Here is a 17,602-nt window from a genome sequence, read left to right as displayed (position 1 = left end):
CTGGGTGTTACAGGGAGGACATGGTGTTTGTAACTGCGAGGGCCGGAAGGTGCGATTCAGGAGTCAGATGGAATCCTGACTCTCTGGGCCAAACGATGCCTGCATCCAAGCCTGCCTTTAGACTGTCAGGTTGTATCAGTCAATCTACTCATTTTCTTTTATAAAAAAATTTTGTTTATCATTTATATCTGTGCTGAGTCTTCCTTGCTGCACGCAGGCTTTCTCTAGATGCGGTGAGCAGGGGCTCCTCTCTTGTGTGAGGGCTCAATAGTTTGGCACATGGACTGTTGCTCTGCAGCATGTGGGATCTTCCCAGACCAGGGATCGAACCTGTGTCTCCTGCATTGGCAGGTGGATTCTTAACCCCGGGACCACACCGGGGAACTCCCTCCACCTTGTTTTCTTAAAGCCAGCTTGTGTTGTGCTTTCCATTATTGCAGCCTAACTGGTGCCCCATTCCAAACGTTTGCCTCTGCTCTAGAATCCTCCGTTTCACTCTACCCCCAGCAAATGATCTAGCCTCATGGTTCAAGCAGGGAACAGGCTAAGTAGCGAGGGTGATATCAGCATGTTTCCCTGACATCTGCAAGTATCTGAATCTGAACCTTCCTCCTTCCTTCCTTTTAATCATTCCCCTCTGCCTTCTCAGAACCTCGGCTTCTCCCATATCTTTGCTACCTTTCTTTTCACTAGTTTCCTCCATTCACCTTCCATTTGGTTAACGTACTTACCAAGGTAGAGACAGGCAGAACCTTGTCCAATCCCACCTCCTCACATTCCTGCCTCTCTCCTATCCTTCTCTTCCAGACTTCTTAGGGGGAAGTGTACCACCACAAAGACTTCAGTTGGTGAATGCGTATTCCGTCTCTCAGTCATATCCAACTCTCTGCGACTTCATGGACTGTAGTCCGCCAGGCTCCTCTGTCCATGAAATTCTCCAGGCAAAAATATTGAAATTGGTTGTCATTCCCTTCTCCAGAGGATCTTCCCGATCCACGGATCGAACCCAAGTCTTTTGAGTCTCCTGCATTGGCAGGCGGGTTCTTCACCACTGAGCCACCTGTGAAGCACTATCTGAGGATGCGCAGAACATTCACGAGGCTCCACCCGGTGGGCAGGTTTGCACAGGAGGAGGCTCAGCCCAGAGGTCTGGCCGGGATGTGAGGATGGGGCATCACTGGCATTTGTTGGAATGGAAGCCAGGGAAGTTGGTGGTCCCCCAGGGAATGTGAGGCGTGAGAAGAGAAGAGGGCTAAGGAGGGCCTTTGGGGAATCTGGATACCTAAGTGGAAAGTGAAGGAAAAAAAGGGGGGGGGGCATCTTTGAATGAGACCATGGTAAGAGGAAAGCTTACCACCAGAAATTTCCATTGTTAGAGGAAAATGGGAGAGAAGGCTGTGCCCGAAGCCAGGAGAGGAGTGTGCTCCAAGGAGGAAATGGTACCATTTCCTCTCCAACTGTCTTAGTTTAGATTTCTCCAAAGTAGATGGTGGATCAGTATTTGGGTATGGCAACCCATTCCAATATTCTTGCCTGGAAAATCCCATGGACTGTAGCCTACCAGGCTCCTCTGTCCATGGGGTCGCAAAGAGTCGGACACGACCGAGCGACTTCACTTTCACTTTCAGTCTATTTGGAAGGTGAAACCGGAAGTGCAATGAAGCAGAGTGAAGGAGGCAGGGAAGAAAGAAAAGGCAGGACAGCAGGGTCCTCATAGGCAAGACAGCCACGCACAACGAGGGTGCAGTCCTTCTGCACCCGCACCTCGGGAACTGTGTGAGCGAGGCCTCCGAATGCTCCCCCAGTCATTCTGCTGCCTCCTATGACCTCGCTGGGTGAGGGTTGCCTCCGGGCGCCCCACCACCAACGTTGAATGGCTTACCGCGTCACCCTTGCCAAGCGAGCTCCCCTGGTTTCTGAGAAAACCCTCTGGCTCCAGGTGGGAAGAACTGCTGTGCTGGGGCTGAAAACCATACCTGCTGTGCACCCTGGAGGGTCTGGGGAGTGTGGGCCAGGCATCAGCCCACACATGACCCCATCCATCACATGATTAAGGTAATAGGAGGGCGCCTTTTGAAGTGTAATTAGAGGCAGGCATGAGAGAGAGATTTTAGCATAATTGAGGAGTGGAGAAATACAGTGTGCCAGCAGGAGATGAATCCTGGCAGAGGTGGGAAAGGTCTGATCTGGGTTGTAGATAAAAACTTTTCTCAGTCTTGCACTGTTCTCTTCTTGGAACTGGGGCAGGAGGAGGAGGAGGTGCAGAGGCTGTGGCAGTGTCCTGCCCTTTGACCCTTTACTGCAGAAACTTGGGGAGGCACATGGTCATCCCCATGTTTGTCAGGCCATCTTCCCACATTTTCCCTCCCTGTGACTGACCTCTGTGTACTCGGTGTTAAATTAGAGAACTTGATGACTTGATCTCTCTTGACTATACCTGCACTGTGATTGATCATGCACCATGCTAGGAGCTGCAGAAAAAGTTTTATCTTAAAAGTGAGCAATGAACCAAGAAATGGCAGCTGCAGAACTGTGGCAACACAGCCTTGAAGCCAGCGTAGACGCCAGAGGAACTAGCCAGTGTCAATCACTCTTTTTTCCTCTCTCTACTTTCATCCCTTTTCCTGAAGGTCAAGGGTAGAAGACAAATAAGGTGTGATTGGGGAAGAAGTAAAACTGGGGCGGGGGGTGGGGGTGGAAGAGGCTGGCAGTGCCGGAAGCCGATAGTGTTGAGTCCCGTGAACAATTTCCAGTTGCCCAGAAGAAGGTCTCCCTTCTAGTCTATCGTAGAGGTAGAACTCTAGCCTTCTGACTATATGCACTCTGAGGGAAGGAAAGACAGCCAAAGAATGAAAAGGCAGATGACCAAGGGGTCATCTCTTAGGAAGAGTGATTTCTGTGGAGGCCACAGGAAGGGAACTGAATGATTGGATGCCTGCCCTCTTGGGTCTGTCCTGGATGACCTTGCACTTGACATCTTTGCCTGATCACTGGGCCCCTCACACATTTCTGGGGGCCCTTCCTACGTCTCAAAAAATAGACCTGGGTAACAACACATGAGGAAGAAGCATGCTTATTTGCAGGATAGGAATAAATGGAAAAGGGAAATCATAAACATAATGAAACTCCAAGGGAAAGTACAGTTTCCTGGAGCTGGTGACTCTGTGTGTGTGAATGTGTGTGTGTAAGTGTGTGTGTTGGAGGTAGGCCTGAAGGAACAAGGAAGGAGGGAGCAGATAGCAGACTCCAGGAAGGAGAAAGCCATGCTGGAGAGGATGCCTTGACAGAGGCTGTGACTGCAGCTGAAGGACATGGGCCTCCCAGGGCAGCCACTCAGGAGCCCAGGGACTAGCACCCAGCCACTGCCCTTCCCCACTCCCAGCTCCTGCCAGGCTCCCTGCTGGACAAGCCCCGTCAGAAGCTAGAGGCCACAGGTCACCCCTGTAGGTCAGCCTTCTGAGGCCCAGAGCAAGGTGGAGAAGATGGAAGGGGGTCTGGAGGTGCAAAGAGAAGTTATGTCCACCTCCAAAAGCAAACACTCTAATGTCTTTCTTAGGGTCAGTGTTTCAGAGCAAAAGGACTGCCCCAGTCTGCCAAACCACAAGGGGAAAAAAAGATCTCTTTCATCTTGACCTGGGGAGGGGACAGAGCCGAAAACTGCATCCTCCTTCCCAAGGAAGTAACTAGAACTAGAAGGGGGAAGTATGTGTTCCTCCCTCTGATAAAAGTTTATTAGATTTATTACCCTTGACCAGATTCTGATTCTGTATTACCTCACGCCCACAATCTTTTATCTCTAATTCTCCAAGCCAAGCTACTTCTGAAAAATAAAGTTCTTCATTTGTCAACATAACATGACCTACTGATATGAACTATTTATCACCATGATCTATTCCACTTAGTGTGAATGTCTGTTTTCTTGAGAAAAAATATTTGGTTTCTAAAGGCTTCCCTAGACCCTGTGTTATGTAACATATTCATATACTTTTGTGTACACATATAGTGTGTATAATATACTAAATAAGACTTTTCAAAACCCTGAAACATTCCTAAATTCTGAAATCTATCTGGCCTTTAGGCCTTCCGATAAGAGATCTTGGACTTGTGTTTTCATCCACATTAGCTTCATAATATTTAGGAAAAAGCTAGGGAATGGTGTGTTTTTCATTTATAATTAATATACTTTACCTAGAATTCAGCTCTGATATAAAACATAAAGTTCTTTTACCTCAAAACTATTTTTTAAAGTAATTCCCAGTCTCATTTTTAATCTTTTGTAAGGTTGTGAACGACCATAGACTATAGTACAAATTACAGCAGGAAAGAAGTGAGAGCTCGAGAGAGACACTCAGGGAATAACTGAAGGGACTATCTGAGGGACGTGGTCAAGGTCAAGGCCACCAACGGGGCAGAGTGCCTAAGAGCATGGCTTCTAAAGCCAGATGTTCTGGGTTCAAATCCCAGCTTCACCACTTGCTATCCATGTGCTCTTGGCCTACTTCCTTAACCTCTTTGTGCCTCATCTTATGTTTAATAACCCAGCAAAATTCTATTTAAATGATTTTTTTCATAACCACCAGCCCATGAAGTAGATAAGACAAACCAATTTCCATTTGAAACCCAAGAAGTTATTTGCCTATGGCTAGGCAGTGAACTTGCAAGTGAGGACAGCCAGCCAAGTGTCCCTGCTGCCAAGCCAAACCTCTTCGAAATCTAGCACCTGCCTTATTCATAGAGGCTTGCCCCTCCCTGACTGCTCTAGCAAGGGAATGTGTCACGCGCAGCGTTCTCAGTTCAGTCAATCTCAGCTAAGTCTCAAAGGAGCAGGAAGACCTTCTGAGGTATTTCCAGGAGTATCAGTCTTTGATACTCCTTGTTTCATTTCTCCACCCTGATAATTGCCCCAATTTAATTTAATAAACAATCACATAATCTAGAGAGTGAGACTAAATTTTGCTTGCAGAGGAATCAGGCTTGCGTAAGTGGATCTGATTGTCTTCAGGGAATTACAGGATGTTTTCCAGTTCAAAGGAAGAAATGAATCAAGAGGGAGTCGATTTTCTTTTCAATGCATGGGCCTTAACAGAGTGAACCCTTGCTCTGCAGGTCTGGATAAAACACAGCCATGTGTAATATCATCTCTTGCCTCCCTAGGATGGTGGGAAGGAAATCAGAGTCAAAGGGATGGATGTCCAGACCTCTCTCTTGTCCTGCCTTCTGCTCCCCTACCAGTGTTTTCCGTGGATGAAAACCAACCAGAAGCCTGAGGGCAACGGAGTCCACACAATCAACCTCTTAAGAGCAGAGAGAGATGAAAAATGATCCCACATAAGGGTTGGGTAAAACGGAGAGCAAACCACTCAGAATTCCACTGATACAGATATCAAGTTTACTTGAGTTCAGTCACTCAGACATGTCCAATTCTTTGCGACCCTATGGACTACTGCACGCCAGGCTTCCCTGTCTATCATCAGCTCCCGGAGGCTGCTCAAACTTATGTCCATTGAGTCAATGATGTCATCCAACCATCTCATCCTTGTCACCCTCTTCTCCTCCTGCCCTCAATCTTTTCCAGCATCAGGGTCTTTTGCAATGAGTCAATTCTTCACACCAGGTGGCCAAAGTATTAGAGCTTCAGCTCCAGCATCAGTCCTTCCAATGAATATTCAGGACTGATTTCCTTTAGGATGGACTAGTTTGATCTCCTTGCAGTCCAAGGGACTCTCAAGAGTCTTCTCTAACACCACAGTTCAAAAGCATCAATTCTTTGGCACTCAGCTTTCTTTATAGTCCAACTCTTACATTCATACATGACTAATGGAAAAACCATAGCTTTGACTAGATGGACCTTTGTTGGCAAAGTAATGTCTCTGGTTTTTAATATGCTGTCTAGGTTGGTCGTAACTTTTCTTCCAAGGAGCAAGTGTTTTTTAATTTCATGGCTGCAGTCACCATCTGCAGTGTTTTTGGAGCGCAAGAAAATAAACTCTGTCACTCTTTCCATTGTTTCTCCATCTATTTGCCATGAAGTGATGGGACCGGATGCCATGATCTTAGTTTTTTGAATGTTAAGTTTTAAGCCAGCTTTTCACTCTCCTCTTTCACTTTCATCAAGAGGCTCTTTAGTTCCTGTTTGCTTTCTTCCATAAAGGTGGTGTCATCTGCACATCTGAGGTTATTGATATTTCTCCCAGCAATCTTGATTCCAGCTTGTGCTTCATTCAGCCCAGAATTTCTCATGATGTACTCTGCATAGAAGTTAAATAATCAGGGTGACAATATACAGCCTTGATGTAGTCCTTTCCCAGTTTGGAACCAGTCCATTGTTCCATGTCCAGTTCTAACTGTTGCTTCTTGACCTGCATACAGATTTCTCAGGAGGCAGGTAAGGTGGTCTGGTATTCCCATCTCTAAGAATTTTCTACAATTTGTTGTGAATAACACAGTCAAAGGCTTTGGCATAGTCAATGAAGCAGAAGTAGATGTTTTTCTGAAACTCACTTGTTTTTTCGATGATCCAATGGATGTTGGCGATTTGATTTCTGGTTCCTCTACCTTTTCTAAAAAAGAATACATTTGAATAAGTTCTAATGAGGTGGATGAAACTGGAGCCTAATATATGGAGTGAAGTAAGCCAGAAAGAAAAACACCAATACAGTATACTAATGCATATATATGGAATTTAGAAAGATGGTAACGATGACCCTATATGTGAGACAGCAAAAGAGACACAGATGTATAGAACAGTCTTTTGGACTCTGTGGGAGAAGGAGAGGGTGGGATGATTTGGGAGAATGGCATTGAAACATGTATAATATCATATATGAAATGAATCGCCAGTCCAGGTTCGATGCAGGATACAGGATGCTTGGGGCTGGTGCACTGGGATGACCCAGAAGGATGGTATGGGGAGGGAGGTGGGAGGAGTTCAGGATGGGGAACACGTGTACACCCATGGCGGATTCATGTTGATGTACGGCAAAACCAATACAATATTGTAAAGTAGTTAGCCTTCAATTAAAATAAATAAATTTATATTAAAAAATAAATAAATCCAGCTTGAACATCTGGAAGTTCTCAGTTCACATACTATTGAAACCTCACTTGGAGAAGTTTGAGCATTACGTGGCTAGCATGTGAGATGAGTGCAATTATGTGGTAGTTTGAACATTCTTTAGCATTGCCTTTCTTTGGGATTGGAATGAAAACTGACCTTTTCCAGTCCTGTGGCCACTGCTGAGTTTTCCAAATTTGCTGGCATATTGAGTGCAGCACTATCACAGCATTATGTCTTAGGATTTGAAATAGCTCACCTGGAATTCCATCACCTCCACTAGCTTTGTTTGTAGTGATGCTTCCTAAAGCCCATTTGACTTTGCATTCCAGGATGTCTGCCTCTAGGTGAGTGATCACACCATCGTGGTTATCTGGGTCATTAAAATCTTCTTTGTACAGTTCTTCTGTGTGTTCTGGCTGCCTCGTCTTCTGTTAGGTCCACATGGTTTCTGTCCTTTGTTGTGTGCATCCTTGCATGAAATGTCCCCTTGGTATCTCTAATTTTCTTGAAGAGATCTCTAGTCTTTCCCATTCTGTTGTTTTCCTCTATTTCTTTGCATTGATCACTTAGGAAGACTTTGTTATCTCTCCTTGCTATTCTTTTGAACTCTGCATTCAGATGGATATATCTTTCCTTTTTTCCTTTGCCTTTCTCTTCTCTTCTTTTCCCAGCTATTTGTAAGGCCTCTTCAGACAACCATTTTGCATTTCTTCTTCTTGGTTTTGATTGCCACTCCCTTTATAATGTTATGAACCTCCATCCATAGTTCTTCAGGCACTCTATCAGATCTAAGCCCTTGAATCTATTTGTCACTTCCACTGTATCATTGTAAGGGATTTGGTTCAGGTCATACCTGAACAGGCTAGTGGTTTTCCCTACTTTCTTCAATTTAAGTCTGAATTTGGCAATAAGGAGTTCATGGTCTGAGCCACAGTCAGCTCCTGGTCTTGTTTTTGCTGGCTGTATAGAGCTTCTCCATCTTTGGCTGCAAAGAATATAATCAATCTGATTTCAGTATTGATCATCTGGTGACGTCCGTGTGTAGAGTCATCTCTTGTGTTCTCAGAAGAGTGTTTTTGCTGTGACCAGTGCGTTCTCTTGGCAAAACTGTGTTAGCCTTAGTCCTGCTTCATTTTGTACTCCAAGGCCAAACTTGCTTGCTACTCCAGGTATCTTTTGATTTCCAACTTTTGCATTCTAGTCCCCTATGGTGAAAAGGACATCTTTTTTTGGTGTTAGTTCTAGAAGGTCTTGTAGGTCTTCATAGAGCCATTCAACTTCAGCTTCTTCAGCATTAGTGGTTGGGGCATAGACTTGGATTACTGTGATATTGAATGGTTTGCCTTGGAAACAGAGATCATTCTGTTGTTTTTGAGATTGCACCCAAATACTGCATTTCGGACATTTTTGTTGAATATGAGGGCTACTTCATTTCTTCTAAGGGATTCTTGCCCATAGTGGTAGATATAACGGTCATCTGAATTAAATTCACCCATTCCATTTTAGTTCACTTGATTCCTAAAATGTTGATGTTCATTCTTGCCATTTCCTGTTCAACCACTTCCAATTTACTTTGATTCTTGGTCTTAACATTCCAGGTTCCTATGCAATATTGTTCTTTAAAGCATTAGACTTTACTTCCATCACCAATCACATCCACAACTGCACATTGTTTTTGCTTTGGCTCAGCCTCTTCATTCTTTCTGGAGCTATTTCTTCACTCTTCTCCAGTAGCATATTGGGCACCTACTGACCTGGGGAGTTCATCTTTCAGTGTCCTATCTTTTTGCCTTTTTATACTGTTCATGGGATTCTCAAGGCAAGAATAGTGAGGTGGTTTGCCATTCCCTTCTCCAGTGGACCACATTTTGTCAGAACTCTCTACCATGACCCATCTGTCTTGGGTGGCCCTACACAGCATGGCTCATAATTTCATTGAGTTAGACAAGGCTGTGATCCAAGTGATCGGTTTGATTAGTTTTCTGTAATTGTGGTTTCCATTCTGTCTGCCCTCTGATGGATAAAGATAAGAGGCTTGTAGAAGCTTTCTGATGGGAGGGACTGGCTGTGAGGGAATCTTGGTCTTGCTCTGATGAGCAGGGACATGTTTGGTAAATCTTTAATCCAATTTTCTGTTGATGGGTGGGTCTGTGTTCCCTCCCTGTAGTTTGACCTGAGGCCAAACTTTGGTAGGGGTAATGGCAGTAATATGCAACCTCCTTTAAAAGGACTTATGCCAGGACTCTTGTATCGGGGCCCTTGACCCTACAGCAGGCCACTGTTCACCCATGTCTCTGCCAGAGATTCCTGGACACTCACAGGCAAGTCTGGCTCAGTCTCTTGTGGGGTCACTGCTCCTTTTTCCTGGGTCCTGGTGCACATAGCGTTTTGTACCCTCCAAGAGTCTGTTTCCCCCGTCCTGTGGAAGTTCTATAATCCAATCCCACTGGCCTCCAAAGTCAAATTCCCTGGGGGTTCTCAGTCCCTTTGCTGGATCCCCAGGTTGGGAAATCTGTTGTGCGCCCTAGAACTTTCAGAACAGTGTGAGAACTTCTTTGATGTAATTGTTCTCCAGATTGTCTGCTAGGTGGCTCTATGGTGGGGCTCACAAGCAGCACCTCCCAGGTCTGTGGCAATCAGAGCCCCAGTCCCCACGGCAGACCACTGCTGACCTGTGCCTCCACGGGAGACACTCAAAAACTCAAAGGTGGGTCTGGCTCAGTCTCTTGTGGGATCCCTGGGTCCCAGTGCACATGAGGTTTTGTTTGAGCCCTCTGAGCATCTCTGGCAGGTATGGGGTTTGATTCCAAATGTGATTTTGCCCCTCCTACCATCTTGTTGGGGCTTCTCCTTTGCCTTTGGATGTGGGATATCTTTTTTGGTGGGATGCAACATTCTCCTGTTGATGGTTGTTCAGTGGTTAGTTGCAATTTTGGAGTTCTCACAGAAGATGAGCGCATGTCCTTCTACTCTGCCATCTTAGCAAGGATATGCTGTCAAAGGGCACCCCTTTCCTGTAATTGGGCCAGGAAATATATTTAAAGAAATAATAACACACAGGAGGAATTTGCATACTGTATTAGTTGTCCACAGCTGTGTAACAGTCACCCCAAATGTAGTGGCTTGAAACAAATATTTTCTCACACAGTTTCTGAGGATCGGGACTCTTGCAGTGGCCAGCAGTGTGATTCTGGCTTGGGTAATCCCAGAGATTGCAGTAAGATACCCACAAACGCTGCAGTCATTGGAAGGTTCAACTGGGGGTGAAGGGTTTGAGTTCAAGGTTGTTCACTCACAAGGCGGATGGCTGGAGGCCTCAGTTCCTCACTGGCTGTCAGCAGGAGGTGTCCTTCCCTGGGCTGTGGGCCTCTCCAAAGTGCTGCTCACAACATGGTAAATGGATTCTCCCAGAAAGTGAGTGATGAGAGAGCAAGGAGGAAGCTGCTTGCCTTCCACAAACTACCCTCAGAAACCTAACACCATTAGCTTTGCCACATTCCATTTGCTGCTCTTCCTAAATCCAGCCCACATTTAAGGGGAGGGAAACAAGGCTCTACCTTAAACAAAAACAAAATCTAGTGTTTTTATTTTTTTTATTTTAAATCTTTATTTTTAATTGAAGGATAATTGCTTTACAGAATTGTGTTGGTTTAAGCCAAACATCAACATGAATCCATCATAGGTATGCATAGTCCCCTCTCTCTTGACCTTCCCTCCCACCTTCCTCCCCATCCCACCCCTCTAAGTTGTTACAGAGCCCCAGTTTGACTTTCCTGAGTCATACAGCAAATTCCCATTGGCTATCTATTTTACATATGGTAATGTAAGTTTCCACGTTACTCTCTCCGTACATCCCACCCTCTCAGTTTTTTTTGGCCTTGCTGCATGTCAAGCAGGTAGTTCCTCGAGCAGGGATTGAACCTGAGCCCCTGGCAGTGAAACCACAACGTCCTAACCACTGAACAGCCAGGGAATTCCCGGCTCCACCTTTTGAAGTAAGGAGTATTTCAGAATTTCTGGGACTTCCCTAGTGGTCCAGTGGTTAAGAATCCACCTGCCAATGTGGGGGGACACATGTTTGACCCCTGGTCTGGGAAGATTCCATGTGCTGTGTGGGTAACTAAGACCATGTGCCACAACTACTGAGCCTGTGTGCCCTAGAGACTGTGCTCTGTAACAAGAGGAGCCGCCGCAACAAGAAGCCAGGGCACTGCAACTAGAGAGTAGCCTCCACTCACTGCATCTAGAGAAAGCTCAGGTGTATCAACAAAGACCTAGCACAACCGAAAATAAATAAATACAACTGTAAAAAATATGGGCCAATCTTAAACCACCCTACAGTCAGAAAGAGATTAGGAGAAAGAGTTCAGAGTAATTTCCTTGCAGGGGTGGGAAGGTCTCACAAGGTTCTCAGCTCCCTTCCACACCTTCTTCTCCCACATGCCAAGGGGCTCAGGGCTCCCTGGTAGTTGGTTTGCCGCTGGGACCCATCCTTCCTGGCAATCCCTTCTCAACTTTCCCAATTCATTGCCATACCTACCTCATTTCCCATGATTGCTATTGGCTATCTATCCTTGGAAAGCAGTTAAGCTAATTTGATTTGAGGTGTTCATGGTGTGGACACACAGACCCCTGGAGGCTTAATGAACCCAGTGAAATCAATCTAATCTCTTTCACGTGGAGCAAACATGGTTTTGGTGGCACTAGTAAGGCACTCTTTGCTCCTAAACAAACTATAAAAGCAATAGATCACTTGCTTATGCATTATGATTTAATCCTGGGGAAACCGAAAACCTGTTTATGATTCCTAACTGAAGAGGAACCTGAATCAAATGAATAGAAAGTGACTAAATGGCAGAGGTTACACCAGAAATGTGGGGTTGGTTTCCAGTGTGGGGCTCCTTCATTGAACCAGGTTTCCTAGGGAGGATTCCCTGAAACCATCATCCCACCACTATCCTCTTCATAAAACAGATAGCCCACCAGGAGCCCAGGAAAATAGGGAATTGGTCTGAGTTTGTTTGGTTTTTTTTTTTTTTTTTTTTTATGGTTTAGGGAAGATGATGTGATCAGAGAGTAATTATAAAGCACTATTAGGATGCCTCTGGGTCTGCAGAAGATGAAAAGGCATATATTAAGGCAGAAATTCTCAACCTTTTTGTCAAGAAATCATTCTACTCTTTAAAAGTACAAAAGACCCATAGAAGTTTTTCTTCTGTGTGTTATGTTTATTTAATATATATTTAGTATGCCAATTTGTTTATATTTATCATATTAGAAAGATAGAAATTTAAAAATATTGAACTCATTTAAAAATAACAAAATCAATACCTATTATAAGCATTTTTATTAAAATACCTATATTTTCCAAAAATTAGGAAGAAAGGTGGCCTTGTGTTCCATTTTTGCAGATCTCTTTGTTGAGCTTCATAGAAAAGCTGGATTTTCATATCTGCTTTTCATTCAATCTGTTTTGAAGCCACTATTACATAACCTGTTTAAAATTCATCTATAGATGACACCACCCTTATGGCAGAAAGTGAAGAGGAACTAAAAAGCCTCTTGATGAAAATGAAAGTGGAGAGTGAAAAAGTTGGCTTAAAGCTCAACATTCAGAAAATGAAGATCATGGCATCCAGTCCCATCACTTCATGGCAAATAGATGGGGAAACAGTGGAAACAGTAGCTGACTTTTTTTGGGGGGCTCCAAAATCACTGCAGATGGTGACTGCAGCCATGAAATTAAAACATGCTTACTCCTTAGAAGGAAAGTTATGACCAACCTAGATAGCATATTCAAGAGCAGAGACATTACTTTGCCAACAAAGGTCCGCCAGTCAAGGCTATGGTTTTTCCTGTGGTCATGTATGGATGTGAGAGTTGGACTGTGAAGAAGGCTGAGCGCCGAAGAATTGATGCTTTTGAACTGTGGTGTTGGAGAAGACTCTTGAGAGTCCCTTGGACTGCAAGGAGATCCAACCAGTCCATTCTGAAGGAGATCAGCCCTGGGATTTCTTTGGAAGGAATGATGCTAAAGCTGAAACTCCAGTACTTTGGCCACCTCATGCAAAGAGTTGACTCATTGGAAAAGACTCTGATGCTGGGAGGGATTGGGGGCAGGAGGAGAAGGGGACGGCAGAGGATGAGATGGCTGGATGGCATCACTGACTCGATGGACATGAGTCTGAGTGAACTCTGGGAGTTGGTGATGGACAAGGAGGCCTGGTGTAGTGTGATTCATGGGGTTGCAAAGAGTCGGACGTGACTGAGCGACTGAGCTGAACTGAACTGAACTGATAGAGCCATAGGAGCATGAGGATGGAAAAGGCAGATAGTATCTTAGCAGTATTAAGAAGTATTTAGTATTAGTATTTGTATTAATACAAATATTAGTATGTACAAGTATTAGTGCTTGACCTTGGAAACCCACACTTTAAGAAGCACTGAATTAAAGACATACTACAAACTCTCCCCACTAATTTTGCTGATGACAGACAACTGAATGGTGAAGTCAGCACTTCATAGCACTGGGACTATGGTGACATGTGTAGAGACACATAAAACCTCCATAGTTGGTTTCAGTATATAATGCAACCCACAGGGATGAATAAAGGCAAGAGTTATCCAAGGGAACAGAACAGCTTGGATGGTATTGTATTAAAACACAAGGGGAAGTTTGTTTCCTTGGTAAAATTTTTACTGTTCACCAATATCTGCTTCCCCACTCTGCCAGGAAGCTAAGCTCCTCTTCTCTCTGAAATTATATGTAGCCACATGACTTCCTTGAAGCGGAATGATGTGTGACCTTTCCAGGAAGAGGCTCTAAGAGCTGGTTTGCTACTCTGCACACTGCTTTTCTCTCCAGATGTTCTGTGTTGATATCGGCTTCCCCGCCAACCTGGGGCTCAGAGTCAGCACAACACTGATGGGAAACAATTTTCAGCTAACCCTTACTGGACATGTAGCCATTGAGATGTTGGGATTGGTTGTTATCACAGCACAATCTAGCCCATCCTGACTAATACAGCCACCTCACTGGAAAGGCAAGTCAAAGGCATAGAATGTACTATTTAATGCATGTTTATCAGGAGATTACTGTGCATGAAACACCATGCTACGTGTTGTGATTAAATATGACTTAAATTTGGCAGCAGCCCTCAAAGAGCTTATATTGCAGAAGGCACGTAGATAAACTGTTGCTCTGTTGTAAGTACCACTATCAACAAGGGTGAATCTAGGCTACTATGGGAGGGAAAAGTCCTTGAATCCTTTATCAGTCTTGGAACCAGCAAGAAACCGACAGTACATTTAGGTGGGCTTTTCAAAAGGATCATTTTTGAGGTGTGGGCAGAGTCCAAGTGGCTAACAGGGATGTTGAGGCATCTGTGACCATCAACAGAGGAAAGCCAACCCCGCCCCAGCCTGAAGGGACAATGGCTAGAAACGGTGCTGTTGGATCTGGTGTTACTGGACTCAAGATGGCAGGGCCATTTAATTACAGTTGTAGAAAAGGACAGTCGGTACCAGACCACAGCAAAACAGGCAGGAGGAATAAACACTCTGACTTCACTCTCTTTCTCATCTCCAGTCTCCTGCTTGTGCCTCCTGCTAGGCAGGAAACCAGAGACAAGGGTGCCTGGGTGATGCCATCAAACAGCTGGTAGACACCAACATTCTAGTCCTCAGAGCAGGGTGGGGGAAGGTCACGGAGAATCTGGAGAGGCAGATGGAGAGCAGTGTGAATAAGGTCCAAACAGCATAGACATTAAATGAATTGTTGAAATAATATTTTTCAAAACTTTTAAAAATTTCATTGCTTAATTAAAATGCCTAAATTTGCAGAGTCCACAGCTACCGATGGAGTGAAAAGGGATTGGAATGAGTGTTCCCTGGTGGCTCAGACGGTAAAGCATCTGTCTACAATGTGAGAGACCTGGGTTCGATTCCTGGGTTGGAAAGATTCGCTGGAGAAGGAAATGGTAACCCACTCTAGTACTCTTGCCTTGAAAATCCCATGGACGGAGGAGCTTGGTGCAGGCTACTATCCATGGGGTCGCAAAGAGTCGGGCACGACTGAGCGACTTCACTTTCTTAGAGGGCTGCGTACTTGAGGCTTCTATTATGAGAGAGAGAGGCAATGGGCATATAGCCAGAAAACCAACTGTGGGTTTTTGTTGAATAACGACTTTGTTTTTTAGAGAAGTTTTAGGTTCACAGAAATATTAAGAAAAAGGTACGGAGATTTTCCACATACCCACTGTCTCCACACATGCACAGGCTTGTCCACTTGTCAACATCCCCCACCAGGGTGGTACATGTTATGACTGATGAACCTATGCTCTCACAACATAACTAGCCAAAGTTCATCATTTACAATTTGGTTAATTCTTAGTGCTGTGTTGATACATCCTGTGCTTTTGGACAGATGAGTAATGATCTGTACCATCATTTTGGTATTATAGGGAATACTTTCACCATCCTAAAAATCCTCTGTGCTCCAACTATTGACCCTTCTCCACTAAACCCTGGAAAATACTGATCTTTTTACTCTCTTCATAGTTCTGCCTTTTCCAGAATGTTCTACAGTTAGAAACATACAGTCATATGTAGCCTTTTTCAGATTGTCTTCTTTCACTTAGTAGCATGCATTTAAGGTTCCTCCATATCTTTTGATGGATCATTAGCTATTTCTTTTTAGCACTGAAATAATATTGCATTGTCCAGGTGTACCACACCTTATTAACCCATTTATCCACTGAAGGACATCTTGGTTGCTTTCAAAAGTTTTGTCCTGGGTCCTTTTTGGGAGGGGGGTACGTTGAGAGGAGGGAAGACAGGCATCAAACTTAGTTGTGGACAGAGCTTGAACAGTCTTCCATGGGTTCTCAGGCCCTTTTCAAATAGACTTCCATCAGGCCTGTCTGATGTTTCAAATGTACTGTTTCAAATGTACCCAAACACACCTTCAACCCCTGCATATATTGTCTGAACTTTGACTGAAACATACTAACTACCAAGTGTGTATTAGGAAATAAAGATACAGTTCCCGTCCTCAAAAAACTGATAGACTAATGGAGAGGAAAAGATAACTGACAATAATTGATTTGTACAAATGCAGTGAGACTTTCAGAAAAGCTAGGGTGATTTTAGCTTCAAACTAAAGGTGAGTTTCCTATGATGTTTTTCAGTGTTTGGTTCTTGCAGTTCCATAGTGATATAACAGATAGGCCTGTTTGAGTATAAGGATTCTTAGTACATAGATTGGAGAAGGCAATGGCACCCCACTCCAGTACTCAAAATCCCATGGATGGAGGAGACTGGTGGGCTGCAGTCCATGGGGCCTCTAAGACTCCGACATGACTGAGCAACTTCACTTTCACTTTTCACGTTCATGCATTGGAGAAGAAATGGCAACTCACTCCAGTGTTCTTGCCTGGAGAATCCCAGGGACAGGGGAGCCTGGTGGGCTGCCGTCTATGGGGTCACACAGAGTTAGACACGACTGGAGTGACTTAGCAGCAGCAGCAGCAGCAGTACATAGATTCGGAGAATCTATGCCTAGAGAATTCTGTGAACAGAGGAACCTGGTGGGCTGCTGTCCATGGGGTCACACAGAGTCAGACATGACTGAAGCGACTTAGCATGCATGCATGCATTGGAGAAGGAAATGGCAACCCACTCCAGTATTCTTGCCTGGTGAATCCCAGGGACGGAGGAGCCTGGTGGGCTGCCGTCTATGGGGTCGCACAGTCGAACACGACTGAAGCGACTTAGCAGCAGCAGCAGCAGTACATAGATTCATTACTGAGGGTGCCTTCCATGGAAAGTTTTAAAGACTATGCTCTTTGTTTTTGAGAGAGAGAAAGGGACCCTTCTTGCCAATTCCTGATACATACTGAATCTTGACTTTAGGAATCATATTGTCTTGGGTTTAAATCCTAGTTTTGCCAGCTGTCAACCATGTGACTCTGGAAAAATTACCTATCCTCTCCAAGCTTCTGTTTCCTAAGTTGTAAAGCTGACATTCTATTAACTGTAAGACTATTGTTAAGTACTAAGTGATACTTAGTATGATGTTTGGGGTGTAGGGAGCATTCCAAAGATGATATCCACTTATTCTATGACTTATTTCTACATACGTTTTTAAACACAGACACCAAGATTGTTAGTGTCCTTTAGGGCACTAACAGTTGGAGAAGTGTACCCTGAAGGAGGGAGCTGACCATCCTACAACCAGGGCCTAGACTCGGTGAAAGGACTTAGATAAGTCATAAATGTGCAGGCTCAGACATTGGTTTTTTTAAAATTGATTAAGAACTATTCAATAAGCACTATGGTAATGTACTGTGCTGAGCACTGTGGGTCATACAAAATGACTGGGAGCATTGATCCCTTCTTTCTAGAAGACTGCAGTCACTGGGTATAGGAGCATTACAAATATATATAAAACTATAGTACATACTTTGGCAATGCCAAAGAATGCTCAAACTACTGCACAATTGCCCTCATCTCACATGCCAGTGAAGTAATGCTAAAAATTCTCCA

Source organism: Bos indicus x Bos taurus, chromosome 23, assembly GCF_003369695.1.
Source record: "Bos indicus x Bos taurus breed Angus x Brahman F1 hybrid chromosome 23, Bos_hybrid_MaternalHap_v2.0, whole genome shotgun sequence".
NCBI lineage: Eukaryota > Metazoa > Chordata > Mammalia > Artiodactyla > Bovidae > Bos > Bos indicus x Bos taurus.
The sequence above is the reverse complement of the archived record's forward strand: the minus strand, read 5'-3'. Positions refer to the sequence as shown.